Genomic DNA, 25,200 nt, shown 5'->3' with positions numbered 1-25,200 from the left:
TATATGGGAACTGTACTTCCTGCCCAATTTTTCTCAAAACCTAAAACTGTTCTAAAAAATAAAGTTTTTTCTTTAATTTATAAAACAAACCAAAAAATTAGAACTCAATAACAAAAAGCTGTTTGGGAAACCCTCAAATATTTGGAAACTAAATATCACACTCCTAAACAACGTATGTGTCAAAGGAGAAATCAAGATGGATTTGAACTGAAGGAAAGCATTTTGAACTGAATGAAAATGAAAATACAAATCAAATTTGTTAGATGCAACTAATTCTATACTTAGAAATTTATAGCACTAAATGCTTATGTTAAAAAATAAGAAAGGTCTCAATACAGTGACCTCAGCTTTCAATATAAGAAACTGGGAAAAGGCAAAGTCAAACTCAAAATAAGCAGAAGAAAGGAAATAATACAGGCCAGAGTGGAAATCGAAGAAATAGAAGACACAAACAATAGAAGAAATCCATGAAAACTTGGCTCTTTGGGAAAATTAAAAAAAGAATTAACAAGGCTCTAGCCAGACTGATTAGAAAAAGAGAGAAGACACAAATTAACAATATCTGGGATGAGAGAAGAAACATTAATACAGTCTTCAGATGTTAAGAGGATGAAAAGAATATTATGAGCAACTTTATGCCAATAAATCTGACAACTTAGGTGAAATGGATGGATTCCTTGAAAGTCAGACTGCCAAAGCTCATCCAAGAAGAAATAGATAACCTAAATACATGTATATCTATTAAAGAAATTGAATTTGTAATTAAAAACTTTACCACAAAGAAAAATGCAGGCACACATAGCTTCCCCGGTGAATTCTACCAAACATTTAAGGAAGAAAATAATACCAATTCAACATAAACTCTTCCAAAAAACTGAAGAGGTCGGAATACTTCTCAGCTCTGTGGGGCCAGTGGTACCTGTTACCAAAACCAGACACAGGCATTAGAAGAAAAGAAAACCTTTCCTCCTTTTAAAGCTATATATTTTCTTTCTATTCTCAATCCTTTCACAAAGAACCTAAAAATGTTGGGGAAAATATTAATTTTTTTTCCTTAAAATCAATGCAAAGCTGTCAAGGTAGTGAGGAAATTACGAGCCAAAATCTAAGAAAACAAGAGAATCTAGAGAGGTAAGCAGAGCACTGATGCACCAAAGCTGCTTCTATTCTGAAGGAACTTATTGATCTGGGCAGATTTGGGCTTTGGTTTTAGCAGTTTCATTCATGGAGGAATCAGAAGTCGAGACCCAGGGCCTGGCCAAGGTGGGGAGCCCCACAGAAGACCCCTTCCCCACTGAAGTAGTATCACCCTCAGAGTAAAAGAAAACATGAAATATATCTACCCTCTCATATACCCAAGGGACCAAAGGGAATATTGCTCTGGCACCAAGAAGAACACATGTAAATAGAACAGGGGAAAAACTCCTCCATGAGAGATTGTGGCTGTGGGCTCACACTCTCCAAGAAATTTAGACCTGGATTTGGATGGTCCAGGGAATGTGGAGCCATGAACTTGGATAATTTGGCCCTGAAATGGTAGAAGAAAATCCTCTCTGAAAGAAGGTACATTCATCCTAGACCTCAAAGAATCCTTGCAAATAATACTTGAGGGACAATAGCAGTGCACAGTAAAACACACACACACACGGACAGGATCCCATGAGAAAAACTACAGCAGATATTGGAATTATCAGACAGAGGTTCTTTTTAAAACCTGGCTTATTGTATTTAAAGAAATAAAAATCAAGTTGAAAATATCTGAATATTCTAAAAAGTGACTGATCAGATTTGAAAAATAAACAATAATATTATACAGAAATGAAAACAATATGTGAAATTTCCAAATGAGTGGATAAATAAAACGTCAAATTAGAAGATATTTTAGAAATTACGCAGAATGCAGCATAGATAGACAAAAAAGATGGGAAATACAGAAGAAAAGTTAGGAAACATGACCAGGAGATTTACGATTCATTTAATCAGAGTTCCAAAAGGAGAAGAATAGAATGGAACAGAGGCAATACTTGAAGAAATAATGACCAAGGTTGTTCCAGAACTGATAAAGAACCTCACTTCAAATGACTTGGCCATCTCACTATAGCTCTCAAATGTTTGCAACATGGGTTATTCCATTTTTAAAATACTGCTTCCTTTGTGCTATGAAAATTAGAAGCTTCCCTTATGTGTTGCTTACCAGATATGTCATTTAAAATGCCACTTTCATACTTGATAAATTGCAGCTCTAGCCATCTTGGACCAATATTACATTCAAAATGCAGGCAAGTGTCAGGGGGCTAGTCCATAATAAGAAAGTAACAGTACTTACATCTTGATGCTCTATGGATGTTTCAGTATAAAAATATTTTAATGGCAATGTGTGGTGGTAGTATTTACCATTTTCCAGACCAAAATTATTGCTGCCATGCTTTATGGTGTGTAACTCTAGAACATCAGTTATCCATTTGTCTGTAGTTCAGCGGGGACACAAATGAGTTTCTAAAGACAATCTCATTCTCATTTGTAGTACTTTATTTCTTTGGTTCAACTCTAAGTACTAGGTGGAGTCACTTGCTATATAGACAGAAAACTTCAATGCTACCCCCAGCTCTGCTGATTATTAAAACATAAGGCTCTGTACTTAATTAGTGACAATGAATAGCTGTATTCTATTCTCAGGGGCTTAGTCTTAAATTCAGAGCTGTTCATTATTTTTCAAAAGCTAAGATTAAAGAAACACTTAGAAGGACTACCTTAAGAATGTGTAATTCATCCATTTCTTCGGATACCCTGAAATCTACTCCCGGACTAAGGCATACCATATATAGAATCTTGCCTATGATAACTCGATAAAGAAATTATTTTCTGGTTTGAATTCAAGCATAGTTTTGCTTTCCCAAGAAGGTTGTTTGCTTTTTTCATTAGAATAATATAAAACTTGTCTAACCTTCCTCCTGTTTAACTCATTTTAAAATTTTTAACTTATTTGATTTTGCCATATTGCTTGTATCTTTATATACTTTCTTTTTTGAAACAAAGCATTGCTTAGATACAATTCAAAACATTAATTAATGTCTAAAACATTAAATTACATTAACTATTTAAATATTTTTGCACCCACCATCAGGGCAGCTAAATATATAAAGGCAGTACTAACAGAACTAAAAGGAGAAATAAACAACAATATAATAATAATTGAGGACTATAATACTGGATAGATCAGACAGAGAATAGATAAGGAAACAGTGGATTTGAACGACACTATAGACCAAATGGACCTAACAGACAAATAAACATTCCATCCAGCAGCAGCAGAATACATTCTTCTCAAGTGCACACAGATCATTCTACAGGATATATCATGTTAGGCCACAAAGCAAGATTTAGCAGTTTTAAGAAGATTGAAATTATACCACAATGGTATGAAACTAGAAATGAATAATAGGAGGAAAGCTGGAACATTCACAAATATATAAAAATTAATAGCACACTCCTGAACAACCAATGGATCAAAGAAGAAATAAAAATGGAAATAAAAAAATATCTTGAGACAAATGATAATGGAAACACAACATACCAAAACTTATGGGATGCATCAAAAGCAGTTCTAAGAGGAAAGAAGTTTATAGTGATAAGTGAAAGAAAAAGAAAGACCTCAAGTAAATACCCTAACTTTACACCTCAAGAAACTAAAAAAGAACAAACTAAGCCCAAAGTTAGCAGGAGGAAGGAACTAAGGAAGATTAGAGCAGAAATAAATGAAAGCAAGAACAGGAAAACAATAGAAAACCTTAGCAAAACTAAGAGTTGGTTCTTCAAAAAGATAAACAAAATTGTCAGATCTTTAGTTAGACTAACCGAGAAAAAAAGAGAAGACCCAAAAATAAAGTTATAAATGAAAGAGGAGACATTACAACTGATACCACAACACAAAGGATCATAAGAGACCACTATGAACAATTGTATGCCAACAAATTAGACGACCTAGAAGAAATGGATAAATTCCTAGAAACATACAACCTACCAAGCCTGAATCAGGAGGAAACAGAAAATATGAACAGACTAAGAGAGAGTAAAGGGATTAAATCAGTAATCAAAAATCTCCCAACAAAAAAAAGTCCAGGACCAGATGCTTTCACTGTTGAATTTTACCAAACATTTAAAGAAGAATTAATGCCAATACTCAAACTCTTCCAAAAAAGTAACGAGGTAGGAGTACTCTCAGACTCATTTCACAAGGCTAGAACTACCCTGATACCAAAGCCAGATAAGAAAACTACAAGAAAAGAAAACTACAGGACAATAACAATGATGAATACAGATGCAAAAATTCTGAACAATATACTAGCAAACTGAATTCAACAGCACATTAAAATGGTCATACACTATGATCAAGTGAGATTCATTCCTGGGATGCTAGGATGGTTCAACATATGCAAATCAATAAATGTGATATACCACATTCATAAAATGAAGATGAAAATCACATGATCATCTCAATAGAGGCAGAAAAAGCATTTGACAGAATTCAACATCTATTCGTGATAAAAACTATAAACAAATTAGGCCCACAGCTCACATTATATTCAAAGGTGAAAGACTAAAAGCTTTTCCTCTAAGATCAGGAACAAGACAAGTGTGCCCACCCTCACCACACCTATTCAACATAGTAATAGTAGTTGTAGCCAGAGCAGTCATCCAATAAAAAGAAATAAAAGGCATCTGAATTGGAAAGAAGTAAAATTATCTCTGTTTGCACATGACTTAGTTTTATATATAGAAAATCCTAAAGACTCCATGTATAACTATTAGATCTAATCAATGAATTCAGTAAAGTTGAAGGATACAAAATCAACATACAAAAGTTAGCATTTCTGTACACTTACAATACATCAAAAACAATAAAATAGGGACTTCCCTGGTAGTCCAGTGGTAAAGAATCCACCTTACAATGCAGGGGACACAGGTTCAATCCCTGGTCAGGGAAATAAGATCCCACATGCCACTGGGCAACTAAGCCTGCACGCCACAACTACTGAGCTTGTGCGCCTCAACTAGAGAGCCTGCATGCCGCAAACTAGAGAACCCACGTGCTCTGGGACCTGCGTGCCACAACTACAGAGCCCACATGCCCTGGAGCCTGTGCGCCGCAACTAGAGAGAACGACGAGCCTGCACGCTGCAACAAAAGATCTCACATGCCTCAACGAAGATTCCGTGTGCTGCAACTAAGACCCAACACAGCCAACAATAAGTTAAATAAATAAATAATAAAATAAATCTTAAAAAAACACACCAAAACTCAGGAATAAATTTAACCAAGGAAATGAAAGCTCTGTACACTGAAAAGTGTAAGACACTGATGAAAGAGATTGAAGAAGATACAAATAAATGAAAAGATATTCTATGTTCATGGACTGGAAGAATTAATATTGTTAAACTGTCAATACTACCCAAAGTCATCTACAGATTCAATGCAGTCCCTATCAAGATTCCAGTGGCATTTTTCACAGATAGAAAAACTCCTAAAATTCATTTGGAATCACATAAGACCCTGAATAGCAAAAACAATCTTGAGAAAGAAGAACAAAGCTGGAGACATCATCCTTTCTGATTTCAAACTATATTACAAAGCTATAGCAATCTAAACAGATTGGTATTGGCATAAAACAGACACATAAACTAATAGAACAGAATTGAGAGCCAGAAATAAACCCGTGTATATATGGACAATTAATATTTGACAAGGGAGCCAAGAATACTCAATGAAGCAAAGATAGTTTCTTCAGTAAATAGTGCTGGGTAAACTGGATATTCACAATTGAATTAAAATTAGACCCCTATTGGGCTTCCCTGGTGGCGCAGTGGTTGAGAATCTGCCTGCCAATGCAGGGGACACGGGTTCGAGCCCTGGTCTGGGAAGATCCCACATGCCGCGGAGGAACTAGGCCCGTGAGCCACAATTGCTGAGCCTGCGCGTCTGGAGCCTGTACTCCGCAACAAGAGAGGCCGCGATAGTGAGAGGCCCACGCACCACGATGAAGAGTGGCCCCCACTTGCCGCAACTAGAGAAAGCCCTCGCACAGAAACGAAGACCCAACACAGCCATAAATAAATAAATAAATAAATAATTAGACCCCTATTAACAGCACTCATAAAAATTAACTCAAAATGGATTAAAGACTTAAATGTAAGATTGGAAACCATAAAACTCATAGAAGAAAACATAGGGTAAAATCTCCTGGACATTGGTTGTCACAATGATTTATTTGATATGACACCTAAAGCATAAGTGATAAATGCCAAAAAAATAAGTGGAACTAGATCAAACTAAAAAGCTTCTGCACAGCAAAAGAAATGAGGAAAATGAAAAGGCAAACTATGGAGTGGGAGAAAATATTTGTAAACCACATATCTAATAAGGGGTTAATATTTAAAATACATAAGGAACCTATATGACTCAATAGCAAAAAAAAAAATACCCACAAAATACAAAAAGACAAAGCACAACAAATAATCCAATTAGAAAATGGGCAAAGGATCTGAATAGATATTTTTCCAAAGAAGATATTCAAATGGACAAATGAAAAGGTGCTCAACATCACTAATAATCAAGGAAATGCAAATCGAAACCACAATGGGATATCACCTCATACCTGTAAGGGTGGCTCTTATCAAAAAGACAGATAAGAAGTGCTACTGAGGATATGGAGAAAAGAAAACCCTTGCCCACTGTTGATGAGAATGTCATTTGGTGCAGCTACTATGGAAAACAATATAGAGTTTCCTCAAAAAAGTTAAAAATAGAACTACCATATTATCCAGCAATTCCATTTCTGGATATATATATTTGAAAGAAATGATATCACTGCTTTGAAGACATATCTGCACCTCCACGTTCATTGTATCACTATTTACAATAGCCAAGACACAGAAGCAATCTAATTGTCCACTGTTGGATGAATGGATAAAGAAAATGTGGTATATATGTGGAATGAAATAGAATTCAGCCACAAATAGAAGGAAATCCTGCCATTTGTGACAACATGGATGAAACTTGAGGGCATTACACCAAGTTAAATAAGTCATAGAAAGACAAACACTGTATGATCCCACTTATATGTAAAACATAAAAAAACCCAAACTCAAAGAAACAGAAGATATATTGGTGGTTGACAGTTGGTAAGTTTAAGCCCTAAAGCAGTGGTAGGGTACTGGATATAAATAGACAGATATATTTATCTAATTACTTTAAGTGGGGGGAATGGATGAAGGTGGTCAAAAGGTACAAACTTCTAGTTATAAGTTCTGGGGATGTAATGTACAGTGATGTACATTGTGCCTATAATTAACAATATGTACTGTATATTTGAAAGCTGCTAAGAGAGTAGATCTTAAACATTCTTATTACAAGAAAAAAAATGTAACTATGTCAGGTAATGGATGTTAACTAAACTTATTGTGATCATTTTACAATATATACTTAACCTAAAATCATTATGTTTTACACCTTAAACTTATACCACGCCACATGTCAATTATATCTCAATAAACTGAAAAAACACTGATTATCATTTTTGTGAACTCTTTGTCATTTATCTTTCATTATGATACATAACTATGATTATGTATATTATTGAATGTTTTGGATGAAATGTGTTACATCTTTATTTAATTAGTAAATGCTGTTCATGTGTACTCAGTCAACAGATTTATGGATTATACTACATACATCCACCTGCTATCACTTAGAAATATTATCACTTATAGTAATTAGAGAAATACATCTGTCTCTTTATATCCAGTACCCTACCACTGCTTTAGGGCTTAAACTTAGTCACAGAGACAGGACATATGCATAGTTTTGAACTCTGTTTATTGACATGACCACTTTGATGCAGTTGTTACAGACATCAAAATGGTCATGGTCGTGACAAAATATAAACTCACTTTTGTTGTTTACACCTCATTCCTTATACTCACTTCATCTCTGAGCCTCATCCCATTCCTGATCTTTATTCCAACTGATGACGTCAGTAATTATGTGAGAAAAATCATTTTGTATATTTTGTCAAAATAAAACAAGTATATGGGTTTCTATTTTAGTCTGTACCAAAATGCCCCCTAGTCAAGATGATTGCATCAAAATTTTACCAGGGAACTATTAATAAAATAAATGTCAAATTAATTTAACAGTTTTTTATTATATTTCAACTATGGTTTAGGTATTTGGTGCATGGGGGTGATGGTTAGATACTACCAAATAAGCCGAAATTGGAAAACATGGAAATTAATTTAACATTTGAAAATAAAACTAGTAGAACCCATACATAATGTAAGTAACCAACTATCTATAGAAGCAGTAGAAGAGTTTGTGTATAAATCTATAACTAAGGAGTTTTAGAAAGAATGGATTGAAATGAAATTCACTAAACATGTTTATTATGAGCTGGTCCTGTGTTGAGGAGCATCCAAAACCCTAAGTAAGATAAAAAGAGAGTATTCATGGGAAAGAATGGTTGTATTGCCATGCAATAATTCAATCCAGCTTTAATAAAATCAATTTTACTATATTTTGACTGAAGAAGAAAATCCTTTAATAAAGAAATGTTGTTCTACAAGCCTTCTATAGTGGTAGAAGACTTCCAAATTGCAGTTTTTTAGAATACTTGCCATTCATTCATTTATTTGTTTATTAATTCATCAAACATTCATTGACACTTGGTATAGGTTTTGTAATAATCACTGGAAATGTAAAAGCCAATAATACACAGTCTTCACTCTCAATAAGCTTCCAGTCCAGTGGAGAGCAACAGACAAGTAAACTATTACAATATAGGCTGATTATTACTATAGCTATTAATAATTACATACTATGTTAGTCAGCTATAGATGGAATGCTGCATAAGAATGCAGTGACTTAGAATGGAGGAAATATTTGCAAATCGTATATCTGATAAGGGGTTACTACCCAAAATATATAAAGAACTCAAACAACTCAAAAGCAAAAAACCAAACAATCCAATTTAAAAATGGCCAGAGGATCTGTATAGACATTTTTCCAAAGAAGAAATACAGAAGCCCAACAGGTACATGAAAAGAAGCTCAGCGTCACTGATCACTAGGGAAATGCAAATCAAAACAACAATGAGATTATCACCTTATTCCTGTTATACCATGTGATCCAGCAGTTCCACTTCTGGGTATGTATATTTGAAAGAAACGATATCACTGTCTTGAAAAGAGAGCTGCACCCCCATGTTCATTGCAGCATTGTTTATAATAACCAAGCTATGGAAACAACCTAAGTGTCCACTGATGAACGAATGGATAAAGAGTATATATATATATATATATATATTCATACACACACAGGAATATTGTTCAGCCATAAAAAAGGATGAGATCTCACCATATGCAACTATATGGATGGTCCTTGTGGGCATTATGCTAAGTGAAATAAGTCAGACAGAGAAAGACAAATACTGTATGATCTCACTTATTTGTGGAATCTAAAAAAGCAAACAAACCAAAAACTAAAAACCAAGCTCATAGGTAGAACAGACTGGTGGTTGCCACCCGGTGGGGGTGGGAGAAATGCGTGAAGGGAGTCAAAAGATAGAAGCTTCCAGTTATAAAATAAATAAGCCATGGGATGTAATGTACAGCATGGCCACTATAGTTATTAATACTGTATTACATATTTGAAAGTTCCTAAGAGAGTAAATCTTGAAAGATTTCATCACAATAAAAAAAATTTTAACTATGTATGGACAGATGTTAACTGGATTTATTGTGGTGATCATTTCACAATATATACAAATATCAAAACATTACATTGTATACTTGAGCTAATATATGGTTGTATGTCAATTATACCTCAATTAAAAAATTAAAAGGAAAAAAGAAAATAAACAGAGTCCAGTGACTTAAAATAGCAAGCTTATTCTCTTGCTCATAGTTCTGTGGGATGGCTCCAGGGTCTGAGCTCTCCAATGAAGACTGGGTACAGGGCAGCTCCATGTGTCCCTTGTCTTTGGACCAGTGGCTGCTTAAGGTATGTGATCTGCTCCATGTGTCTCACTCTGGGCCCCAGGCTGAATAATCACCAGCAACCTGGGACATGCTCTTCTCATTATTGGAGCACAGGAGAGCAAGCTCAAACACTGAAGCATATTTCAAGCCTCTGTTTGAATTGCAAATGCTGACATCCCATCGGCCAAAGGAAAACATATGATCAAGCCCAACACCAGTAGAGCAGGACAGTTTACTTGGAGTATACAGGAGGAAATATTTGCTGAACAAACTCACAAATACAAAGTGCAGTGGGAGAGAGCAGAGAGGGTATTATATCAATCAAAGTTCTTGGTTGTAAACAATAGAAACAGACTCACTTATTTAAACAGAAAAGGAATTTATTAAAGAGCTATTGGTTAGTACATAAAGTCTCTTGGAAGGCTTAAAAACCAGTCTCAGAGACTATGCATCCAGAACAACATTCTAAATCACACAGAACTAGACTGGAAAGGAACTAGTACAGACACTCCAGCTCAAAGTGCCTATACCACTATTGCTACAATTACTGGCACTATTGCCTCTAGAACTGGTTTTAGGTGCCTGCCCTACTGCTACACATTGTCAGAGTTCTGCCCCAAAACCCCCAAATCCATGCTTTTTTGTGCCATCAGCTTCTCATTCATAATCTGGGGTAGATGTGTTTGATTGGCAGATCCTAGATCACGTGCACAAGGGAGATGGGAAAGCAAGTAGCTAGCATTTTTAGTTTCTTTGGAGGTAGCAGCCACTGTCCCATAAGAACGGGGAGTATCTCAAACATAAGTATGGGACTCAGATGCTATGTAGCAAAAAAAGAACGAGAAGTTTTGATTATAAGCTAGCAGATGAGGGCAGAGATATCAGGGAAGGTTTCCCAGAATAGGTAAGGTTCAAGTTAAATCTTAAAGAATAAATAGGAGCTAGAAAGTTGAAGAAGGGTAACATGAATAAGGAAAACATGGTACATTTGAGAATCTGCAAGTAGTTCAGTATGGCTCAACTACAATGTATAGGGATGGATGTGGATGAAGTGGCAGTGAGATCAGGTTGATGAGAGAAAATGGGGAAGATCATAAAAAGCCTCCGTACGTCATGTTAATTCACCAGGTTGTGGTGCAGGAAATAGAAACTACTTTAGGTATTTCAGACAGAAAGATATTTAATAGAGGAAAATGCCATATTAGGAGAAGGGCTGGAGGCATAGAAGTCAAGGGGCTGCTATGATTTCAAAGCTGAGATCCAGGGTTCAGGAAGCTGCTGCTGCCGCCATTGATGTTGCCTCAATTGCCTCTCATGTCTGTGGGGCTGGTGAATAGATACTAGAACTTAGCTACTGCAATTGCCTCTAACAGTCACCTCTTCATAACCTTACTTGCCAGGAGAAGTTATTATAAGAGAAGATAGCTCCTACCTCATTTTCAGAGGTAGAACCAGATTTGGCAGAACCTACTATACCTAGCACTCTAGCAGCAAGGCTATATGGGGAATATATTATAGTTTGTAGCTTTCCATCATCTCCAATTAGAAGGAGAGTGGATGGTGATTCAAGTAGCCAATCCATAGTATCTAGCCCATCATGTTAAGGAGCACAATTTTTTCTTAAGAACTATGTAAAAAAATTGATGTATTTTTAAAGCATGGATGTTACATACTTAGATTTGATTTTTAGAGAGGTGTCTTAATGACACTGGAAGGAATTAATTTGGAAGTATAAAATAGAAGATTTTTTTCACTCAAATGAGATAGAGGAACTAGACATCAAGAATAGGGCAAGGGGGACTTCCTGGTGGCACGGTGGTTTAGAATCTGCCTGCCAGTGCAGGGGACACAGGTTCGATCCCTGGTCCAGGAAGATCCCACCTGCCGCGGAGCAACTAAGCCCGTGCGCCACAACTACTGAACCTGTGCTCTAGAGCCCGCAAGCCACAACTACTGAGCCCGTGTGCCACAACTACTGAAGCCCACGCACCTAGAGCCCGTGCTCGGCAACAAGAGAAGCCTGCTCACCACAATGAAGAGTAGCCCCTGCTCACTGCCACTAGAGAAAGCCTGCATGCAGCAAGGAAGACCAATGCAGCCAAAAATAAATTAAAAAAAAAATAAATAGATACTGAAAAAAGAGAATAGGGAAAGGGTTGGAAGGTTAAGAAGGTAAAGAATCTTCAGATCTTGGTAGTGGGTTTATTGGTTATGGTGGGCACTAGAGAAGGAGAAGGAGAAGCTGATGGTTACTCCTAGGTTTCAGGGTTGGAAAATTGGAGGGATTGTGATATGGTTCAACAAAATGGAATAGATAAGGAAAAAGAGAGGGAGCATAGTGGATTAAGTTTTAGAAATGTTGACTTTTTTGGTCCCTGTCGGACATCTGAATGGGATTGTCAAGTATGTCATAAGATATATGGCTCTGATGCTTTGAAGATATAAATTCAGGAATCATGAGTATAGAAATAAAAGTCACTGTCCTAGGAAAATTCAGTAACAATGTAGTTGGATAACTCACACTAGCTACTCAAACAAATAACCCCCAAATCTCAGTGACTTAACATATTAAGGTCTATTTATTACTCACCTCATGGTCTCATGGTCTAGTGTAGACTGATGTGTTTGGTGGGGGAGGTGTTTCTCTTCCAACAGTCATTCAGAAATTCCAGGTTAGTTATACCCAGTGCAGTCTTCCAGGGATTCAAAATACTCTGGTGGATCCTCTGTATCAACTGAAGAACAAAAAGATCTTAGAAGATGTTAAGTGATTTTGGAGACCGGGCTAGAAGTGATGTTAGAATACAGCTATTCAAACTATCTATAGCAAAGGATGACTTCTTAAAATACTTTCCAATCTACTGCAGACTATTACTTTTGTAAAAGACAATAAAAATGTTGTTAGAATGTAAAATTTCTATAAAGGTTTCTAAACACTTTCATTTGCTGTACTTACCTTGTTATGGATCAGGAACAAACTAGTCAGAACGACACTGGTCTCTGAACTACACCCTCAGTAGCATTGGTGTAAATTGCTTCTGATGACATTCCACTGGCCTAAACTAGCCATATGCTGCCACGTGAATGTAAGGGAAATTGGAAATGTTCAAAGCAAGAAATGAAGTGATGGTCTCTAATTCAATCCACCCTTCTGGTCCCAAATATCCATTTTTCTCTTCCTCCGTCATATTGACCCATCTCCAAAATATATAATCCAAAGCCTTATCAAGTCATTGCATGTAGCTTAAAATCCCAGATCTCTCCATCAGATGTAGATATGACTTCTCATGTTCTGGTGACCTATAAACTAAGAAAAAATATATATACTTCTCTCACCAGGCTTACACCCAATATACAATGGTAGAAATGAAGGATAACTGCAAAAGACACCCTTGTTAGGAAAGGAGAAGAATGAGAGACAAAGCAGACACTGCTCCATAGCAATTCTGAAATCCTGGTTACAAATCATTTTGAAGGCCCTCTATTCCAGGGGTGAAGAAATTTCCTTGATTAGGTGATTAAGCTCTAATTCTTCCTTTGGGGAGATTCCGTATTAGGGTCTCCAGACAAACAGAAGCAATAGGAGATTATCTATTTATCTATCAATCTATCTATCTAATAAATTTCCATGTATAAAATCTATATATCTGTATATACAGCTAGAGAACCAGGAAAGCTGGTGATATAATTCAGTCCCAGTCTAAAAGCTGAGAACCAGGAGACCTAATGGTGTAAGTTCGGGTTTGAGTCCAAAGGCCCAAGGCTGATATCTGAGGGCAGGAAAAGGTGGACATCCCAGTTCAAGCAGACAGGGCAAATTCGCCCTTCCTCTGCCTTTCTTACTCTATTCAACCCTCAAGAGATTGGATGACACCTACCCACACTGGTGAAGCCAATCTTCTTTATTCAGGCTACTGATTCAAATGCTAATCTCATCTGGAAACACCCTCACAGACACACCCAGAAATAATGTTTTACCAGTTATCTGGGCATCCCTTAGCCCAGTCAAGTTGACACGTAAAATTAACCATCACAGACTCTTTAGCCATTTCCTCTAGCTCTACCCTTGGGAAGTTTTCATTGTCCATAATCTTCCATGGCCGTATCTGAATGAGAGTTTGCTCTCCTTGGACTGCATAGTTTTCATACTTGAAGAGCCTGGGAGTCAACCAAAGATGGTTTTATAGCTTAATCGATTAAAAATAATTTCAGATTAGGGGCATGGTTACTTTGGCAATACAATTTCCTCAAAAAATGTAGTAGTGTTGTGATCCATTTGTTTCCACTCAGTTCAATATGCCATTAACAACACCTGAAATTCTTTCTTAGTCTGTTTTAGACTGAGTTGCCCAGAAACAGATCCTGAGAAGAGGATTTGTGAACAATGACTTATTAAGAACATTGCATAGCAATAGGAACAGCAGAACAAGGGAGAAGAGGAAGTCAAGTGTATCACTCAGGATCCAGTTAGGAGACAGAAGCATACTAGTTATTTTAGCAAAGAGAATTTAAAATAAAGAATTGTTAAAGGCAAAAAGAGAACATTAAATATCGTGGAAGTAGCAACTACAGGAAGCAGCGACCACCTCTAGGGCTGAGGGAACAAAGAGAAGATGGTTGAATGACTAACACTGTTTTAGTCAGTTGGGCTTGCTAGTACAAAAGTACCACAGACTGGGTGGCTTAAACAACAAACATTTATTTCTCACAGATCTGGAGGCTGGGAAATCAAAGACCAAGGTGTGGCAGATCTGGTCTGGTGAGGACCTGTCTCCTGGCTTGTAGACAGCTCCCTTCTTGCCGTATTGAGAGACAGCGAGAGGGAGAGGGAGAAAGAGAAAGAGAAGAGAGAGGAAGGGGAGGAAGAAGAGGAGAGAGGCACCTTCCAAAGGCCCTATCTCCAAATACCATCACACTGTGGATTAGGGATTTGACATAGGAATTTTGGGGAGACACATATATGCAGTTCATAACAAACTCTTAGACGCCTGAAGGATTGGCCCCATGGAGCTGAAACTCAGACCTCTGAGAAAGGGGCACTGCTCAACTGGTGCCAGAATCTCTGAGCTTGGAGGAGAGGTACCATAGAACTGGGACCCAGGCCTTTGAGGAGGGGGTGATGGTGGCTGGTGTTGATATCTCTATGGGGGTGCAATGAGACTAGTTCTGCAAGCATTCAGAAAACTGTAAACTGGATTCAGCCTCTGCTACTGGAGTGAACTGTTGCTGCTGGGACTAATGAAAAGTTGCTGGATACATCATGACAGGAACATAAAACAAACAGAAGTAAACAGGAAGGAGCAAAGGCCTTTTCCTCTTCCAGCCTTTCAGTCTCCTTCAAGTGTCCTCTGTTGGCAGAACATAACAGGGAGCACCTGGCAAAGCACAAAACTGGTTTGCAGATTCCCAGCCCCCAGCATTACAGAGCTGAGTTAAGAAGGGTGGCTTTGGATCTGGGGTAATAGCTTAACATGCACATAAGCAAGGATACAACTTTAGATAAAAAGCTACAGAGGTAGCTTCAGCCTGATCCTACAGGAGAATTCTGGAGTGTAAATGATGCCTCCCACCCAAGACAGGGGAGTTAGGGCTTTCACACTCCTGCATTTATCAGGCCTTGGTTAAGAGCTCGCCCTATTTACCGGGCTAGTTTCCCAGGTACTTCCAGTCTCTGTGAAGGCAGGCAAAGTGGCTCCAATAGCCTGAGCATAGTCCTCTGAAAAAGAGCTGCAGGTCTTGGCTGCTGGAAGTAAAAGTACATTGAAACTTCAGGCAAAGGGAGCACCCAAAAAAAGGTGGATAAATATCCAGGAGTCATGGTTGAAGTACCAAAATATTCCCTCTGGAGACATAGTTCTAAAAGCTGCCATATTTCTCTGCTTTCTTGATTAGATCTCTCTTTCTCTCTATTTAATTGCTGCTTCTTTGGAGACATGCTGGTTAAAGGGTACAAGCTTTCAATTTTAAGATGAGTAAGTTCTGGAGATCTAATGTACAGCATCATACTGTATTGCGTACTTAAAATTTTCTAAGAGTAGATTTTAAGCTTTCTCACTACACACACACACACACACACACACAAACTACGTGAGGTGATGGGTGTGTTAATTAACCTGATTGTGGTAATCATTTCACAATGAATATGTATATCAAATCATCTTGTTGTACATTTTAAGTATATATAATTTTGTCAATTACACCTCAATGAAGCTGGAAACAAAAAATAAGGGCTGCTACTTTGAGGCTATCTGAAACAGTAGGTGCTATCTGAAATAAACATGTGTAATCTGATCTTTCCTAAAGGCTGAGTCATTTTCTTCGTCTCCTACTGGGGCTTCCTAGCTCAAAGCCTTTTATGTAGAAGTATTGTGTTTCCAAACCCTGCAAGGCCCCCAAATGCTGGACTCTATTCCGTTTCAGTTCTGTTTGTAAATTGGTTAATTCTCTTCTATGCTAATCTCTTCCTGGTAATGCCCTGTTAATCACATAAAAAATCACCAACATCCACTATTAATATTGCTTTCTGAACTCTTCCCATAGAGCTACAAATTATGTACTTGTTCTGATCTGCTTTCTAATGTATTATAGGCAACAGTTTAGCCACTGCCTGATATGAATCTACAGTTATCCAGCCTACTACATTTATTAATTACTACATGACTTCTATGCTAAACTAATGCCATATATTTTAGATTTTTTGTTATAGTTGGCCACCATTTCTATTATTAATCCAAGTAGGTGATTGTTACTATTGTAACAAACAACCCTAAAATCCTAGTGTCTTAACCCAATAAAGATTTATGTTTTGCTCTAATCAGTACAATGAGGATCAGTGGGGTGAAAGTGCTCTGTGTAATTATTAAGAGACCCAGGGTCCTTCCATCTAACATTGCTGCCATTCCTTAGCTCCTCAGAGTTTTCTGTATCTGGCTGACTGATGTGCAAAAAACAAAAAGGAACTATAAATCACTAGAGGTTTTAAGGGTAAGGTTTAGATTAGGCAATCACTGCTTCTGTGTTCCACTGGCCAGAAATAGTCACACAGCCTGATGTAGAAGTCAGGGAGCTAGGAAATGTGGATTTCCTGGGTATACAGAGGAAGATAAGATGGTGAATATTTATCATTGTCTCTACCAGTTAGGATGCTTTCAGTTGCAGATAACAGAAAACCAAACTAATATTGGCTTTGTCAGGGAGGAAAAGCTTTCTCTCTACCCTCTTATATTTAGTTTTGGGGTACCTGCAAATTAAACTGACAAAAGACAGGTTAGCAAGAGAAAAGAGAGATTTTAATCACATACCATGTATGGGCGTTCACAAAGAAATGTGACTCAAAGGTGTAGTTAGAATTTGGGGCTTATATACTATTTTAATAGATGAAGGGGAAGGGGAGAAAGGCATTTATGTGAAAACAAATAACTTCTTAGAAGGGGGGCGAGGGAGAGAGGGCATTTATGGGAAAACCAATGACTTTTAGGAAAGATAAATGGGTCCTTAAGAGAATAGGTGGGAGATATGATAGTTTGTGACAATGTCTGTTTAGGTGTGGTGACAATTCTCATAGTCTCTAGCCATAAGTCAGTGTTCCCTAGTTGCTCCCTGGGAGGAGATTTATGACAATTGAGTTCTTTTGGAAGGCTCTGCTTTTAGGCAGATAAGGGATTTCAGGAACTCAAATAACCTTTGGCTAGGGACTTCCCTGGTGGTCCAGTGGTTAAGACTCTACGCTCCCAATGCAGGGGGCCCGGGTCTGATCCCTGGTCAGGGAACTAGGTCCCCCATGTCCCAACTAAGAGCCTGCATGTCGCAACTAAAAGATCCTGCATGCTGCAATGAGGATCCTGCATGCCGCAGCTAAGACCCGGCGCAGCCAACTAAGTAAATAAATATTTTTTAAAAATGCCTTTGGCTAAAAATAATTTTTATGCCACAGTGGCTTATTTTGAACCCCTTCGGCTTAAACAGAAAAGGGAATTTATTGGCTCATATAACAGAGAAGTCTAGCAGCAGAATGGGGTTCAGGTTGGGTTTGATTTGGAGGTTTATGATGCTCTCAGGGATTGACTTCCTTTTCCTGTGATTGATTTGCCCAGCCCTTCCTCCTCCACGTTAGCTTTACTCTCAGTTGGCTCTCAGTAGCACACACACAAGGAAGGCTGTAGTTTTTCCGGTATTCACATTCTAATGCCATATCATCCAGAAAAAGAATGAACTTCTCTTCTGCTCACAATCAAACAAAAATCCTGGTCTTCACTCTGATTGGTTTATGAAACAATAACTGGTTCAAAGGGAGGTGAGGCTAGCTGTACTATAGTTTTAGGCTAGTTGTACTATTCTTGGAGTTGGGGTTGTGGTGATGATTATTCCACCCGAATTTGGGTGAACACAATAGAGTTGTGGAATAGAACTGGGAAATCATCTATATCTGTTACAGTCAGGAAAGAGTGGCACATGATCTCACTTAAGGAGAATGAGTACTGTGAGGATACTTAGCCCATACAGAATGTAAAGGGGCAGAAAATATAACAAGTCAGAGGAAGCACTTAAAAATGATGGGAAGGTATGGATAGTGTCAAGAGAACCAAGACAGTTGTGTTACAGATCCAAGGGAGGAGTTTTGAGAATGAAGTAGTGAAATAAATCATCCAACTTGTTGATTTCATACTCACCCGATATCCTTTAAAATTTGGCTTCTCATGTAAATGTTCCTTTTGAGTAAAAATGTGTACACAGTTTTCTGGTCTTCTTGGCAGTTATGAAGAATTTGGTTTATATACCAGTCTCTAGTAAGTCTGGTTGGCATGAATCATCCCACTGGATTTAAATTAGCTCTGGTTACATGGGACTGAGTGAACTGATGAGGATGATTATAATTTTTGTGACTTTGTTTGAATTAAAAAAAAAAAATCCCCCCCCCAAAAAAATTAGCTCTGGAGGTTAACAACATTAACTTTCTGTCTCTGCAAACTGAGGACCAGACTGTAGAATACAGAGTGAAATTTTAAGTTCACTTTCATACTGTAACACCCTTTGCTAACCATTAGGAACTATATTTGAAACATTTGAAATATAATGACTTAAGAATGCTCCAAGATTTTTGAACTTTTAGCTTTCCATGTTTGCTGTTTTGACTATTCTGTTTTCCTATGAAACTTATTTGCAGTGCCTACAACAAAGGGAAAGCTGAGTGGACTATCCCTGGCCCAGCTGGGAGAAGAGTAGGTCATGGTCATCTGTAGCCATTCCAGGTTTCTAGGGCTAATTCAAGTGGTCTTCGGCAAAGACTGGTCTGGGAGTGGTAATCAATAAGGAAACAACTGTAATGATAAATGCCAAAGAAAAGCTGGGGACAGTCTGGTTGAGAAAGAAGAAACTGATTTCAAACCGGCGGGATGAATTAGTACGATCCAGTGATTGAATGGTGAGTGCAGTGATTGGTGTGTATTAAGGATCTAACAAGGCAAGATTTCAAGTCCAGGTCACTCTTGAGAGCTGGACCACTACTGACATCCATCTCTTGTGAGTACAACTGGGAAAGGAAACTTTCCTTACAGATCAGAGTACAATGTTTTGCAAGTATTTGTGCAAGCAGTATGTTAACAGGTGTTCTTGTAAATGCACTTATTTTTTGTTTTTGTTTTCGTTTTTTTAGTTATTACAGGTATCCATATGGCAGTTAGGAATTGAAGGAGACGGAAGCAAAATCTCAAGTTTGAAACAAATTTGGCAAAGGTAGCCAATTATTAAAAGAACCTTCTCCACTTCTTTTTCTCATCTGGTGTGTGGTCTTCGCCGCCGCTCAGGCACATTGTTTCTTTTTTTTCTTTTTAAAATTTATTTATTTAATTTATTATTTTTGGCTGCGTTGGGTCTTCGTTGCTGCCCGCGGGCTTTCTCTAGCTGCGGTGAGCGGGGGCTACTCTCCATTGCGGTGCGTGGGCTTCTCATTGCGATGGCTTCTCTCCTTGCACAGCACGGGCTCTAGGCCCACGGGCTTCAGTAGTTGTGGCTCGCGGGCTCTAGAGCGCAGGCTCAGCAGCTGTGGCGCATGGGCTTAGTTGCTCTGCAGCATGTGGGATCTTCCCCGACTAGGGCTTGAACCCGTGTGTCCTGCACTGGCAGGCGGATTCTTAACCACTGCGCCACCAGGGAAGCCCCAGGTGTTTCTTTTTAATGGCGCCTCTCTTCCTAGACCTTCTTACTTTCCAAGCCTGCAGAGAACTAGCTATTACACACAGGGAGGCCCCGGAACTCGTGTTTCCACGTCTTCAGATTCGATGGAGAAATCCAGATTTCAGGATTGCTGGCCGGGAGCAGGCGGCACCCACGGCCACTCCAGCCCCGACCCAGCCCGTGACCTTCGGCCGCTGTCCGCGCGTGGCTGGGAGCCGGAGCCTTCGAGGATCCGCAACGCGGCGCACATGCCCGTGCCCGCCTTCCGCGTCGGCGAGAAGAAAGGGAGCCCGGACGCGCGGAGGCTGACCCGGAGCCTACCCATGAGGCAGCGCGCCGGCTCCTCGAGAGCCCCCCCACCCCGCCCACGGCTCGGCCGCCTGCTCCGCAATGGGAGCCGCCGCCGTCGCCGCCGTGTAGTTTTTCGTGCTCCTCCTTTTCCTCCTCCTCTTTCTCCTCCTCCTCAGGGCCCCAGTCAGGCCGATCCGCTCCGCTCACGGTAAGCGCCCCCCGCCCCCGCCCGCCCCGCGCTGCAGCAGGCAGAGGCCCTCCCGCGCGGCCTGCGCCGCCTCACTCCGGGGGCGCCGGGCTGGGGGTGTCGAGGCCGGCGCGGGTCGCCGAGAGCGCCCAGGGCGCGGGGGAGGGGACCGGCTGCGCGGCGGCGGCCGGACCGCCATCTTGCGCCGGCCCTGGCGGGGGAGGGATCGCGGCGCGACGCGGCAGCCAGCTCGGTGCGGCAGGCCGGGGCCGCGCAGGCCGCGGCCGCGCAGGCCGCGAACGACGCCGTTTCCCCGCCCCGCCTCGCCCCCCAGGGCCTGTTTGCCCCTGGCCTGGTTTGGGCTTTTCTTTTCGGAGGCTGCTCCCTTGGTCTTCCGTACATTTTGTGCCGCTGTTTGGCGGGGACCCGTGCCCTTCTCGCTCCAGCTCTCCCCCCGAGTCTCGTGAGTCGTAGGCAGAGACCACAGGGGGTGCCGAACTTTGAAGCTCGGGGACCCTGGGGCCCAGGTTCCCCCGCCCGGGTGACCAGTCAGTACCTGCTCACACCCTCCTTGTCAAAGGACTTCCCCGCTCTGCCCTACACGTCCCGTTATTGTCTGCAGGAGAGGGGCCCTGAGGAGAAACGTGGACTTGATAATACAGTTCCCTAACTGAGCTTGCAGGTTTCACTTCGTGAGACGGAAAGAATGATCTCACTCTGAGGTTTTATCCTGCTCTAGAGATGGACGGAGTTCCTCCCAACTTATCTCAAGTGTTAAACGCTTTTACGGAGCGATCGGCTAGAGAGGAGAAACGTCAAAGTAAACCCACTTCTGCAAGCACGGGAGACCTTCGTTCCAGGGGGTTCTCTTTGTTTGCCAAGAGTTGTTAGTTAAAAAAAAAAAAAAATTCTGTGAACTTAAACCTGATTTATTTATTGTTTTCAGGTTTGAACTGTGTTTTAAGAATTTGACGTCTTTTAGCGGCATTAAACATAAAATTGAAGCATTAGAGGAGTGATTTAAAGTACAAAAGCCACCTCTCTGCAGTTGTGAGGTGTCCTGCTTTGGGGGATTACTGTGCCAACTCAGGCTGTCTCTAAGCAGAAACTTACTGTGCCTGTGACCAAGGCACTGGTTTGCTTAGAGAATTAAGTTGGGGCTGTGTGCTCTCGATGTTTTAAAACATCAGTACAAATACCATTCTAATTGTATCTTGCATTTGTATGGGTCATTGTTACCGGCTGATACGTATCTCCTAACCCCTTTTACAGTGGTCTTTGCTGCTAGAACTGATTTTGAAGGTTAGGAAAGAGAGCTCAGGGTGAGAGGTCTCTAATGAAGTCATGGCTAGGAAGTGATAGAGCCTTTTCTAGAACCTTAAGTCTTCGGATTCCTCATTCAGTGCTCCATTCACTATGTTTCATTTTTTTGTGAGAATGAAGTGAGTGAGGAAAAGAGCAAAGGAGGCTCACCTACAAAATTTAAGAAGCACTATTCATTTGCCCCTTCCTTCGCATTTTTATTTGTAAGAGTTCATTTCTTAGCTTTTTAACTTTTTGTTATTTAAGTTTTCATGTTATTTTTTTCCCCAGACTTTGAAACGTTGAATAGCCGGGTTGAGCCCTCATACCCACCACCTAGTTTTTACGGTTGTTACTGTTTTGCCACATTTGCTTTACCCACCTATCTCACGGTTGTTTTTGCTGAACATTTTCAAAACATATTTCATACATCACGACAGTTCACACCGAAGTAGTGTGTGTGTCTCAGTATGTAGATCATAAGATTAAGGTCAATTTTCTATGTAACTGCAATAGGATAATCACACTTAAAGTTAAGAATAATCCCTACATAATTCCTGATAATCTAATGTATGTGTGTAGTATGTATTCACGTGTTCTTCACATGTTCGTTGTTGTCCCCAAAATGTTCTTTTTAGTCATTTATTTTGGAACAGTCATGCATTACATTTGTGTTAGTTCCTTTTAATTTAGTGTAGTTCCCTCTTTTTTTTTAATTACATTGACCTTTTGAAGAGACCAAGCGAGTAGGCTCGTAGAATAACCTACGTTCTGTATTTTACCGACAGTTTCTTCCTCATGGGGTTTAACTGTACCCTGTATCCCCTATACTTCCTATAAACTTGAAGTTAGGTCTAAAGGCTTGAGTAGATCAGGCTAAATATTTTTGGCAAGAATACTTCACAAGTCATGCAGTGTACTGCTCATTATACAACATCAGAAGGCACGTAAAGTGGGGTTATCCTGTTGGTAATCCTAAATTTGATCTCTTGGATAAGATGGTGACAGACTATCTTTCCACTGTAAGCATTTCCCTTTGCAATTAGCAGATAGTCTATGGGGTGATATTTTGGCATTAGTATTTGGTAAGAGTTTTACTGGAGTAATCTGATAACACATAGTTGGGAGCAATTGTCTAGAAATGGGTGTTTGGGGATGAAGGAGGGGAGCAGTTTTGAAGGATAGAACTAACTTACCTAGTTTAGGAAACTTGGAATTGCTGCTCTAGTTGACATCAGAGCCTACAGTGGCTAGGGGAGAGGAGACAGTAGATATCAGACTTTGCCTCCTTTGAAAGTTTGCTCAAGACCCTTGTAGGAGTAGTGAGCTGTGAGAAATAGAAAGTTCTGGGGTAGTTTGGTTTTGGAGGACTGCAAACCTCAGCATCCCCACTTCAACTCATTCTTTCCAGTTAGGCTATCTCATCCAGTCCTGCTTCTTCAGTCCCGTGTTTTACTACCCAGCATTGGCTTTCTTAGTAAGGGAGAGGAGGGCAAAGGAAAGGAATAAATAATTTTGTACCCTTCTCTCCCACACTGTTTTATTTATTGAAGAGAACATTTAGAACCATACCAAGATTTCTTTTTCTTTACTAATTGGGCAGGGGATGTACCTACACGGAATAGCAATTTTTGTAAATAGAAAGTAAATGATAGTTTTAGATGACAGGAAATTGGAGATTGTTGACAATATATTTTGTTATTTCAAAAGTAACTTTTGAATGATGAGAAATATTTTTGACATACTAATTAAATATATAGTCCTGAATAGTTTATTTTTTCCTGCTTCAGAGGACTCAAAAATATTTGATTTTTTCAGTCAAGTTGTTTTAAAGATATATAATGATTTGATTTACTTGGTAACATTTTTCAAAAATGTGTTTTTGGGATTTTTATTGATTTTTTTTTCAAAGCAGTTTTGTTTTAAGGATTCTTTTAATTCTCAATATAACAGGAAAAATAGATACCACTCTTTATCTTCTAGATCAAAAGGAACTTTATTTTTTTTAAATTATTTATTTATTTATTTATGGCTGTGTTGGGTCTTCGTTTCTGTGCGAGGGCTTTCTCTAGTTGCGGCATGTGGGGGCCACTCTTCATCGCGGTGCGCGGCCTCTCACTATCGCGGCCTCTCTTGTTGCGGAGCACAGGCTCCAGACGCGCAGGCTCAGTAGTTGTGGCTCACGGGCCTAGTTGCTCCGCGGCATGTGGGATCCTCCCAGACCAGGGCTCGAACCTATGTCCCCTGCATTGGCAGGCAGATTCTCAACCACTGTACCACCAGGGAAGCCCAAAAGGAACTTTTCTTTTTTAAACATTTTAAATTATTTTATATTTAAAATGTTTTTATATATTTTATATAATTTTATATCATATAATTTGTATAATTAACAGAAGAATAAAGAGGTAATGGAAAACAACTTATTAGAGCTTTTAATAAGAATTCAAACATAGCAAATATTTTTGTATATACTTAGAAAAATAAGAAACAAAAAAAATATTTCATGCATCTAATTAAATACTACCCCTACAATTAATATGCATCACATTTGAATGCTCTTGGCAAATACTATAATTGTAGCCCACAGTTTTTTGGGTTTTTTTTTTAGTTTTTTACCCACGCAAAGAGCATCTTCCTTTATTCTTACACTTGTGCACAAGAATATTGTATCTAGAGGGTAAGACAGAATTCTCTTATAGTTCCTGCAAGTGCTTTTCCTAGTTGCATGAGGAATGTTCTTCTTGGTAACTTACAGTTTTGTAATTGAAACTTTCCCCATACAATGATCATAATATCAGTCATAGGCCATCATCTTCAAGTCATTATTTTGCAAGTACAGTTGACCCTTGAACAACATGATTTTGAACTGTGCAGGTCCACGTGGATTTTCTTTTTCAATAAAAGTGCTACAGTACTATACGATCAGCATTTGGGTTGAATCCATGGATGCCGAACCATGCATACAGAGGGGCCAGCTATTACACACTGATTTTCAACTGCACGGGACTTGGTGCTCCTAACCCCTGTGTTGTTCAGCAATCAACTGGATAGATTCTAACTTTCTTAATCAGTGTCTATCCCTCCTTTAGTCTTTTTATACAGTACAACTCTGTCCAGGTTAACTTATGCAGGATTTTTAAAAACTCACTGATGCTTGAGAATGCATTGAGCTGAGAAGAGTACTAGTTTTTCTTAGGACCATAAGAATCATCACAT

At 39.2% G+C, this 25,200-nt stretch overlaps 1 protein-coding gene and 1 long non-coding RNA gene across 20 annotated transcripts in view; both read left to right on the top strand.

Annotated features, from left to right (window-relative positions):
* The window catches only part of LOC309654344, a 62,286-nt gene extending 42,528 nt beyond the window's left edge, over positions 1-19,758 (top strand). The window contains exons 2-3 of the long non-coding RNA XR_014260169.1: positions 19,195-19,452; positions 19,684-19,758. This is a non-coding gene — a long non-coding RNA (uncharacterized lncRNA). The remainder of the gene's footprint in view (positions 1-19,194; positions 19,453-19,683) is intronic.
* An 808-nt stretch (positions 19,759-20,566) lies between these two features.
* Positions 20,567-25,200, top strand: part of ZNF280D (zinc finger protein 280D) — a 131,031-nt gene continuing 126,397 nt past the window's right edge. For 18 of the 19 annotated variants that reach the window (XR_014258658.1, XR_014258659.1, XR_014258660.1 and 15 more), the window contains exon 1: positions 20,567-20,703. The gene's annotated coding sequence lies outside the window, so the exon portion shown is untranslated. The remainder of the gene's footprint in view (positions 20,704-25,200) is intronic. The other variant, XR_014258671.1, reaches the window with a different exon arrangement.

This window comes from Balaenoptera physalus (genome assembly GCF_965194825.1).
Source record: "Balaenoptera physalus genome assembly, chromosome: 2".
NCBI lineage: Eukaryota > Metazoa > Chordata > Mammalia > Artiodactyla > Balaenopteridae > Balaenoptera > Balaenoptera physalus.
Note: the sequence above shows the minus strand (reverse complement) of the source record. Positions and strands in the feature narration are given on the sequence as shown.